Here is a 10,645-nt window from a genome sequence, read left to right as displayed (position 1 = left end):
TACCCAGTATTCACATTGTAACTGAAACTCTTCACTGATGTATACCCAGTATTCACATTGTAACTGAAACTCTTCACTGATGTATACCCAGTATCCACATTGGAACTGAAACTCTTTCACTGTTGCATACCCAGTATCCACATTGGAACTGAAACTCTTTTACTGGTTCATGCCCAGTAACCACATTGGAACTGAATCTCTTTCACTGGTTTATACCCAGTATCCACATTGGAAATGAAGCTCTTTCACTGATGCATACCCAGTATCCACATTGTACCTGAAACTCTTTCACTGGTGCATACCCAGTATCCACATTGGAACTGAAACTCTTTCACTGGTGCATATCCAATATCCACATTGTAACTGAAACTCTTTCACTGGTTTATACCCAGTATTCACATTGTAACTGAAACTCTTTCACTGATGCAGACCCAGTCTTCAGGTTGGAAACGAAGCTTTTTTACTGGTGCAACACTGCTACCTTGCTCAGCTGATAACAACGTCTTCACGTGAGTCTATCATAGTTACTCACATCCATTCCACACATTTCTTCTGAAAATGAGGTGATTCTGTTCTAGGTAGTGGATATGATATTGGCAGAACGTATCGCTTGGCATGTTCGTAGAACACCCTACATATGTCACCCTAATAATCTCTGTTAGCTGAGCCAATCATAAGAAGCAAAGCATGGGCAATAGCCGATTTGTATTCTCCCGTGACTGTAGGATCAGTCATCTTTCAAAAGGCCGATTGGCCAATGAAGGATAAAGAAGTCTAGAATGGCAACAACTAGAGAGTCAGAAGTGGTCAATTGCGAATTTTCCGAATTAAACCCAAACCACAGAAACACAATAATTTTGTAATATCTCTATAAAAAGGTACAAATAAATAAAGTTTATGATATAAAAGTACTATATGTTTTAAAAGGTATAATTCTTTTAGCTGCTTAACGTTTGTAGTCACTCTTAGACAAAATTGTAATGACATAAATATTATAGCCATTGCTAGTTACACAGAGAGAAAATGAAAAAAAAAAAACAACAACAAAACCTACGCACAGAGGGGTTCACTCCTGGCGGGAGTTGGGGGCTGAGTGAACCAAGAGATGAAGACGCTTCACGACTATAGAAAAAGCTATTTATGTAATATACTTTTGTGTTGTCTTATATTGTCGTCATAATTTCGGTTTGAATTTTTTCTTGGGGTAAAACTGCTCATCTGCGAACTGTTCATTAAGAGGTTCCCCTAGTGGATCGGCGATAAGTTTGTGGGCTTATAACACTAAAAATCTGGTTTCGATACCTGCGGTGGGTAGAGTATAGATGTCCTGTTATGTATCTTTGCGCTTAGCAACAAGACGATAAACACAATACATAAAAATTGTCCTTGCTCATACGAGTAGCTTTTATCGTCGTCAGCCTATATTAGCAAAATTAATTATATAATAATGTATTAATTGTGTAATAATGTATTAATTATATAATAATGTATTAATTATATAATAATGTATTAATTATAATGTAATAACGTATTAACTATGTAATAATGTATTAATTATGTAATAATGTATTAATTATGTAATAATGTATTAATTATATAATATTGTATTTTTGCTCGTTATTAACGGCTTTTTAAAAATACGAGATCAACAACTAAATGAATATTATCCTAACCACGTGTTAAAGGCGTAACTCCCACATGCAGAAAAGCTCATTGCATCTTTTGTAATATATAATAATTAACGTTTTCATTCTTGCAATTAAATAAAAAAGCTTCGAAACCTTTAGTTGTTAGGTAATAGTTAAGTAAATGATTGCCGTTGTGACCAATAGTTGCGAGTCCTGCTGCTGAATGAATGTTATTGTGTTCTAATATCGACCGCTGTAACTGAGAGAACATAGTCGTGACTGTTAGGTTAGAGCAAGAGATTTGTAATAAGAGAATGTCTTCGTGACAATATGTTAGTAAAACAAGTCCTGTAACTGAGTGAATGTCGTCGTGAATGTTAGGTTAGAGCAAGAGATTTGTAATAAGAGAATGTCTTCGTGACAATATGTTAGTAAAACAAGTCCTGTAACTGAGTGAATGTCGTCGTGACTGTTAGGCTAGAGTAAGAGATTTGTAATAAAGGAATGTCTTCATGACAATATGTTAGTAAAATAAGTCCTGTAACTGAGTGAATGTCGTCGTGAACGTTAGGTTAGAGCAAGAGATTTGTAATAAGGGAATATCTTCGTGACAATATGGTAGTAAAACAAGTCCTGTAACTGAGTGAATGTCGTCGTGAACGTTAAACCATTTAAAAGATATGAGTCAGCTAACAGAAAGACTTGGAAGTGACTGTAAGTTAAGAATACAAGCCCTAACACTGAAATTCATGGGGTCGTGACTGTTAGTTAAACATACGAGCCCTAACACTGAAATTCATGGGGTCGTGACTGTTAGTTAAACATACGAGCCCTAAACTGAAAATCATGGGGTCGTAAATATTAGTCAAAAATAAGAGCCCTAAAGCTGAAATTATGGGGTCGTGACTGTTAATTAAAAATAAGAGCCCTAAAGCTGAAATCATGGGGTCGTAAATATTAGTCAAAAATAAGAACCCTAAAGCTGAAATTATGGGGTCGTGACTGTTAATTAAAAATAAGAACCCTAAAGCTGAAATCATGGGATCAGAACTGTTAGTTAAACATACGAGCCCTAAAACTGAAATTCATGGGGTCGTAAATATTAGTTAAAAATAAGAACCCTAAAGCTGAAATTATGGGGTCGTGACTGTTAATTAAACAAGCGAGTTCTAAAACTGAAATCATGTGTTTGTGACTTAGTTAAAGAAAAGATTTCTGTAAGTGAATGAATATCATTATGACTGTTAGATAAAAATCCTCTATTGCAGTGAATATTGCTTTAGTTAAATTAAACCTATTAATATTGTAATTGCCCTCAACCAAAGGTAGAGCAATAATAATAAATCAAATGTAATAATAATTAACATTTGGGAAACAAAAAATAAAACAATATGCACGTCTAACGTTTGCGAAAGCTTTCCAATGCTTCCGAGCCTCTATACTCTATCCATATCTTATTAAGAGCCTTAACGCATAAGTGATGTTATTAGTATTATTCTATTCGGTTTCCATATAGAGCTACAATCCTCAATCATATCACATTATTGTAGTGTGTAAAGTCTGAGACAGACAGTTTTTGTATTACTGCAGCATATCAGTTTGTCGGCCACTACTGCCAATAGCCACATACCCCTTACACAGAGACGGTTAAAATTGCATGCTGCAACGGTAGTACCGCGATGCGGAGTTAAAGTCGCCGCAGGCAGTGCACACGACTAGAAACTCATCCATTTCGAGCTGTAGCAGCTCTGAGCGTGAACATTCAGATGAAGATGGTGAGAGGATGCGGAGAGCCCGAGCGTTTCTCTAGTAACAAGATCGCAGTGATGCAGCTATATTTAGACCACTTCTACAAGTAGGAAGTGAGAAAGTAGACAATCGCAGAGGCAGATACTCTCCTTGACTGATTAGGGTAAAGCAGGATGAGTACAAAGTATTCATATCCCCGTTTTAGGAGGAAAGAGAAAGTTCTATGTGTGGGTTTTGCCAGAAGAGGGAGCAGCTGTCTTTACTGGGCTCCTTGCTGGGGTGTTAGGCGGGACCTCACCACAGGGATTTTCTTACAATGTGCTGATGAACAAGAAAACCTGAAGAAATCCGACAAGAGAATGACTCAGTCTGTTAAGTGTGGTTTGCGTTTTCTCTGAGTTTAGATAGCTAAATATATATATACGATAAATGCATTAAATCTTGATGAAGTAAGGTTCAAATGCGTGAATGAATATACAGAGAATTATGTCTTTGGAAAAGTGTTCGTGGTGAAAAGGATTCTTAAACAAGAGGTTAGTTAATTCCAGTTCCATATTACTAAAATCTATACAATTATTTAACTGTAAAGGTTCATTAAGTCCACGACTTTCAAAGACTTGTGAATCCAAATGTAATTCTGAGAAATATTTCGGAACTCATAACAAAAACCCCCATTCACTTGGCTCCACTATATACAAACACAAGTATTTTAAAATCAAAACAAATTGATTTCACTTTCTAGCAATAATGATAATAATGTGAGTATAATTTAAGATGAGTTATCAATAATTTTTTACACTTAAGAATTATTCTATGCTTTTCAAGTTACGAACAAACTCACTTGGTCCCAGGGATCATCTCATAATAAACACGACAAATGTGACACTAATTACATAGGAGTATCATCAGAATAAAATAATATAAATTTATAACCATTTAAGAAAACAAATAGAGTTTTGAAATTAAGTCAAAATGGTTACTTTATACTTTAATTAAAAGCTTACGTTAAAATAAACGATACGATTGTGAGTTCTTTCATAATATACTTTACTGAAGGTGGGGGGAAGTGACAAGACAAGGTTACAAAAGATTCAACTGTGTTATTTTTTTCATAGTACAATCAAGCTACCGGTTATGTTAATAGATGCAAGAAAAAGAAAACAGTGCTCAGGTGAGAAAGCTTTGGTGATAAGAATAGACGCTTGGAAAAAATAAAGACAGCCTCACGACGTTGGATAGAAATGCTGAGTAACAGCTAGAATTTGTTATTTTATAGTATAAGAGCGTGCCAACAACCGGTGCCTCATGGTAACAGTAGTACGTACTGTGCACACTAAACAGAATCCTTTATTACACCGCTAGAGACCAGAGGCTGAAATGTGTATAAATATCTTCCAACCCCAACGTTAGTTAAACATCTAAGTGTAATTTGATGAAGATATGGTTTAACTGCCAAATATTGAAACTTCTATTTTTGAAGTCAAAACGTATTAGTTTGTACAAAGAACTAAATATACTGTTGTCGATATAAAAACCAAGCAGACATGTAGAGGTACGTGTGTATTCAAAAATTTATCATTCCTACGTCTCTGTTTTTTTTTTATATTGTATATAAACGTTATTTGCTCATCGTGCTTTCACGATGTCACGTATGATACCGTTAACACTAGCCATACGTCATACTTAACTAAGCCAGTCGATTTCTCTGGAGAGAATTATAAACAACAACAACAAGAATATTGTAAAGTGTCTTTGCCACTTTACCATTGAACAGTTAAAAGTATGATCTAGGAATATTAAATGAATAAAAAACCCTGTAACCCGAGCGCTTTCGAAAAGTGGTCCTTTCTTCTTCAGGGGCAAACCAAGAATGTTAAAAGTACTATAACAGGGATAACTTTACTAAAATTTTCTATGATTACAATTCGCATCGAGGTGTATTATTAATTTTATATAGATAATGGCACAGTAAACTTAGATTATAGCAACACGGTGGTATTGTTCAACATGTCATAACTCCATAATTATTTGTTGTTTATTGAGTTTTTATTCAACAATATAACATATTACAATTCCTTATTGTTGTTATTTTTTTTTGTTCTGTGAGTTCCGTGTTCAACAATACAACGTGCTTCAATTCCGTGTTCGTTTGTTGCTTATTAAGTTTTATGTTCAGCAGCAATATACATCGTTTACAATTTCCTGTTTTTTGTTGTTTATCGAGTTCCACATTCAACAATATACAACATGTTTTAATTCTGACGAAATTTGGTTGAATTGGATTCTCTATAATTGTGTTTCTACAACAGGCGGTTGTCGTCCGTTCAACCAACTTTTATCATGAATACCCTGCTTAAGCAATCTCTCAAAGAATGTTTCAATTCTATATTTTTTCTGTTTATTAAATTAATATTTCAGCAATACAAAATGTAATAATTTCCATTGTTTCCGTTTTTTATTGAGTTCCATATTCACTAAAACAACATATTACAGTTCTTGATTTTCTTGTTGTTTATTGAATTTCATGTTCAACAATACGACACGTTACAATCCCTATTGTTATTGGTGATTTCAGCGAATAACATGATTTTGAAATATAAAAGTCTATGCTTAACATAAGAACTAATTGTATACCTTTGTGTATCAAAAGCAACAGAACTCTAGACACTGTATAAAAATATTTTCTGACAGAAACTTCTATCCAGATAACACATTGTAAACATAAACTTTACTTTAATGAGATTCAAATAGGTCTGTCTGCTCATAGTGATTTATTTCATCGTGAGAATTATTGCTCCTATCGTTCGTGTAATGATTACAAAAACAAAATCATCGTAATGCACCAGAGTCATATTACATATATATAAGCACAAAAGCATGTGTCATATGGAAGATAAACGTACAAGTACCATCGACTGACCGCGAATGTTATTTTCAAAGGTATTTATGCATAATGTTCATGTCTCACGGGTTAAATAAATACTATCAGAGACGCTCGGATTTGTTTAGTACAAAATATCACATGTTAAATAAAACTAGATTCACGAAGCCAAAGGCCTGGCTTGGACTGGTGGTTAGGGCAGTTGACTAGCACTGTATGGGCTTGAATCCTCTCACCAAACACGTGGGAGCATTATAATGTGACTGTTAATTCATTAATAAAAGAGTATCCCAAAAGTTGGTAGTAGGTGGTGTTGACTAGCTTGCATTCCCTCTAGTCTATCACTTCAAAGTTAAGGATAGCTAGCGCAGATAGCCCTCGAGGAGTTTTGCACTAAATTCAACAGACAGACAATCACAACACCAAAACCCAAAATTAAACATCAGTTGAAAACGGACAGTTCAACTCCGACAAAAGAAGTGGGTGGGGAGGTTTTCCAAATATCTTATCTTATACTCCTTCCAAAGAGAAAGAATCGCAGAAACTATCTCTTAAATTAAATCATTTGAACTTGTCTCTTGCTAATTCTTACAAATGTATTCCGCAATATTTACTTAATCGCGTAATTGTAAGTTTTTAGTTATCGTTAAACACTTGTATCAATAATCTAAGTTTGAAAATACTCTATCCTAGTGTTAGTCAAATTAGTTCAACTATTTCTAATTATTGTCTAACTCAGTTTTTTTGTTTTTGCTTTTTGGCAATTTAAATTAATACATATTAATTGGACACTTTCTCCTCTAGCTATATAAAATGTATTCCAACAGAATATTTCATATAAATCTTTTAAAGCAAAACTTCTTTTAGGAAAAAGGTCCTAAAGTGCTTGTTTAAATTTCCATCACAACTGCTGTGAAACTCATAGGATTGAGTTGGATAAATAGTAAACGGGTCTTCAAATTTACATTTTCAATATACACCAAAAAGGTTTGTTTTCTTTGTTTTTGAATTTCGCTCAAAGCTACACGAGGGCTATCTGCGCTAGCCGTCCCTAAGTCAGCAGTGTAAGACTAGAGGGAAGGCAGCTAGTCATCACCACCCACCGCCAACTCTTGGGCTACTCTTTTACCAACGAATAGTGGGATTGACCGTCACATTGTAACGCCCCCACGGCTGAAAGGGCGAGCATGTTTGGGTTGACGGGGATTCGAACCCGCAGATTGCGAGTCGAGCGCTCTAACCACCTGGCCATGCCGGACCCACCAAAAAAAAAGGAAACCCGATTTTTTTTAAGAAGACTTCTCGCAAAATATTAAATAGATACAACATTCTTCTAATGGAGTGGCGACTGCATCATGGTCATAATAGACACTTTCGTTGCAATTAACAAAAAAACATTCGTTTCCTTGGCTGTCCAATAACAACAAAATATATGTATATATAATGTTTTTACAAAGCTGTTAAAATGACGCTGAAAAGAATAAAGGAGCATAAGTAAAGTTAAGTATTATAAACTGGTAATGGCCAAGATATTTAATGCTTATATTTCTTGAGATTTCTATTATTGTATTAATAGGAAATATTTAGAACACTTTACGCTCCATCAACCGTTTCTCCCCTCAAAACTTGTTACTACTAACTCGTTATTTCTTTACTTTTACGTGATGATTATTACTACTCACGCAAATAATCCATCTGTACCACATGAGCTGTGGAGTGTATTAAAAAAATAGAGCTTGGGGAGGGAACGGCTGTACATATCGACTGCTGTGTCTTTAATAAATATGGTTGAAACATACGTGTAAATCATGATGTAAACACAATATTTACTTTCAATGGCAGCTTTACGTTAGAGTCAGCTGTTTTAGTGCTATACAACAACTGAAGAAATAAGTATTCTTCCGTGGATCTGGTAATGAACTAGTGTTAACACTTTTAATAAAATAAAATTATAATGGAATTATCGTCTGTTTTTTTTGTTTTTTTTAAGTTAGGTTACTTGTCTGGGCCTGAGAGAGAAAATGAGATCAGACACATACTGAAGCTAGCGTTTCTATAATACATACATTTTCGGGTCAGTCACCTGCTGGTGCCTAATGTATGACGGGAGAGAAAGTAAAAGAAGCGCGCACAGGTTGTGATAAAAATAATAATCCAGTGATTACTAATGTGAAATTATAAAAGATTATATATGTATACAGCGCATTTTACTCTAAAAAAAAAGGGCGAGTCTATCAGTTAACATATCACTGCGCGTTCTTAACAAACAGAGATTTGAAAAAGGAAAAAAAAACAGATCAAAAAAGTAAATAAATTATTAACATTCAGGATTTTTATGCTACTCAATTATAAAAAAAAGTTGATAAAAAACCACGAAAATATTTTTGCCATCCTTTCAACATTCTGTCAAATGGGCAATCATTTTTAACTAAAGATTAAAACCCATAACAACACATACAATGCAGGATTACCGTTCTAACAGTGGAGTGCTGTAGCATTTTCATAAGTGTTCCGAGAACAGCGCAGTTTCCTATTGTTATGTTAGTCTTAGTGTCACAGCAAATGCAGCGTTATGATAGTCATTGCTTTATAAAATTCAACATAGTACTGGATATTCATATATATATTAAGGTTATACTGCAAAAACACTTGTGTTAAAACTTGTGGTCTGTTTAAATAGTTTGAACACAAGTTCAATTTTAAAATAACGCAATTATCGTGAGCAACCAAAACAGAACACAAACGTGTTGGCTGATGCATAGTCTTCGTGCTGAACTTTATGTAATCTACATGCGTATAACAATATCAGTAAATTAAGACATTTCAACGAAATAAGATTAAAAACAGTATGTGAAAAATTACCTTCAATGAAGAAGGATTAGTTAAAACTGGAATTCAATACTAAAATGTGACTTCACAACAACAACGGTGTAGTTAAATAAATATTATTTTGAATTGAAAACCGCAAGTCATTTGTTTTGTTTGAAAATATACGCACACAAAAAAAAAACAACATTTGTTTTCATATCACTGCAACAATCAACTGTGTTTTAGTTCATACAAGTCTGTGTTTGTTGTTTGAAAATAATAAAGTTTGTATTAATTTATAACATAATTTTTGGGTTCAGTGTGTGTTGGAACAACGCATTGACCCGCAGGAAATATAAACAGCCGCCATATCTCCTGAAATATGTTTAATTAGGATATCCTGATATGAATGGATATTTATACATTGAGATATTTCACAAATAGATTCTGCATCCAGTGCGCTGGATGCAATCCTCATAATAATGCTCTCATCCTTCACAGTTCATGGCACTATGAACATGCTACCCTCCAGAACAATATTCCGTCACCATTTTAAAACTACAATAAATTATAAAACATTTGTTAACACTTCAGCTCTGACAGCCTTTATACCAAGTGAACTGCTGCCGGATATTCTTGAGAGCATTGTATGGTTCTCATATGCCATGGTTAGGGCGCTCGCCTCGCAGTCTGAGGGTCGCGGGTTCGAATCCCTGTCACACCAAACATGCTCACCCTCTCTGCCGTGGAGGCGTTATAATATGGCGGTCAATCCCACTATTCGTTGGTAAAAGAGTAGCCCTCGTGTAGCTTTGAGCGAAATTCAAAACAAACAAACAAACTCATATGTCAACAGATATTCATAAAAAGCTCATTGCTCAGATGTCAGAAATGCTGCATGATCTCATTGGATGCAGTAAAGTCATTGTAAATTTGTTGTAAAGGCGGTTCACAGTACTTTTTTCAAATTTTTAACATCTGAACGTAGTAGTAGCTAGCAAGTAAACCCCATTAAAGATGTAGTTTATTTCAAGGTTAAGTTTTTCACCATTTTACCAAAACGTTCAGCGATGGACATTGAAACTAACACTTGAATGTCTGCTATTAATAAATACTCAATATGGGCACAAATGTCAAAGTGTTTATTCTGTTTTATGACCAACACTTTACGAGATACAACTAGTCCCAAAACCCAAAAGAATAAATTTTTAAAACAAATACAAAAAAAGTGAAATTGGGTTTCAACGATGAATTAAGTGCTACAAAAATTTGTATCTGTGTCAGCGGTATGTCTGCGGACTTACAACGCTAAAACCCGGGTTCCGATACCCGTGGTGGGCAGGGCACGGGTAGCCCATTGAGTAGCTTTGTGCTTAATTCCAAACAAACAAACACATTGTTCACAATAAATGTGTCCAACCATTTGATCTTATAAAACATTTTCCAAATCAGACATGTGATTAATAGCATTTACACGCATAAGTATCAACAAAAAGGGCCCGGCATGGCCAGGTGGATAAGGCGCTCGACTCACAATCTGAGGGTCGCGGGTTTGAATCCGCATCCCACCAGCCGTGGG

This window comes from Limulus polyphemus, unplaced genomic scaffold, assembly GCF_000517525.1.
Source record: "Limulus polyphemus unplaced genomic scaffold, Limulus_polyphemus-2.1.2 Scaffold33, whole genome shotgun sequence".
Lineage (NCBI taxonomy): Eukaryota > Metazoa > Arthropoda > Merostomata > Xiphosura > Limulidae > Limulus > Limulus polyphemus.
The sequence above is the reverse complement of the archived record's forward strand: the minus strand, read 5'-3'. Positions refer to the sequence as shown.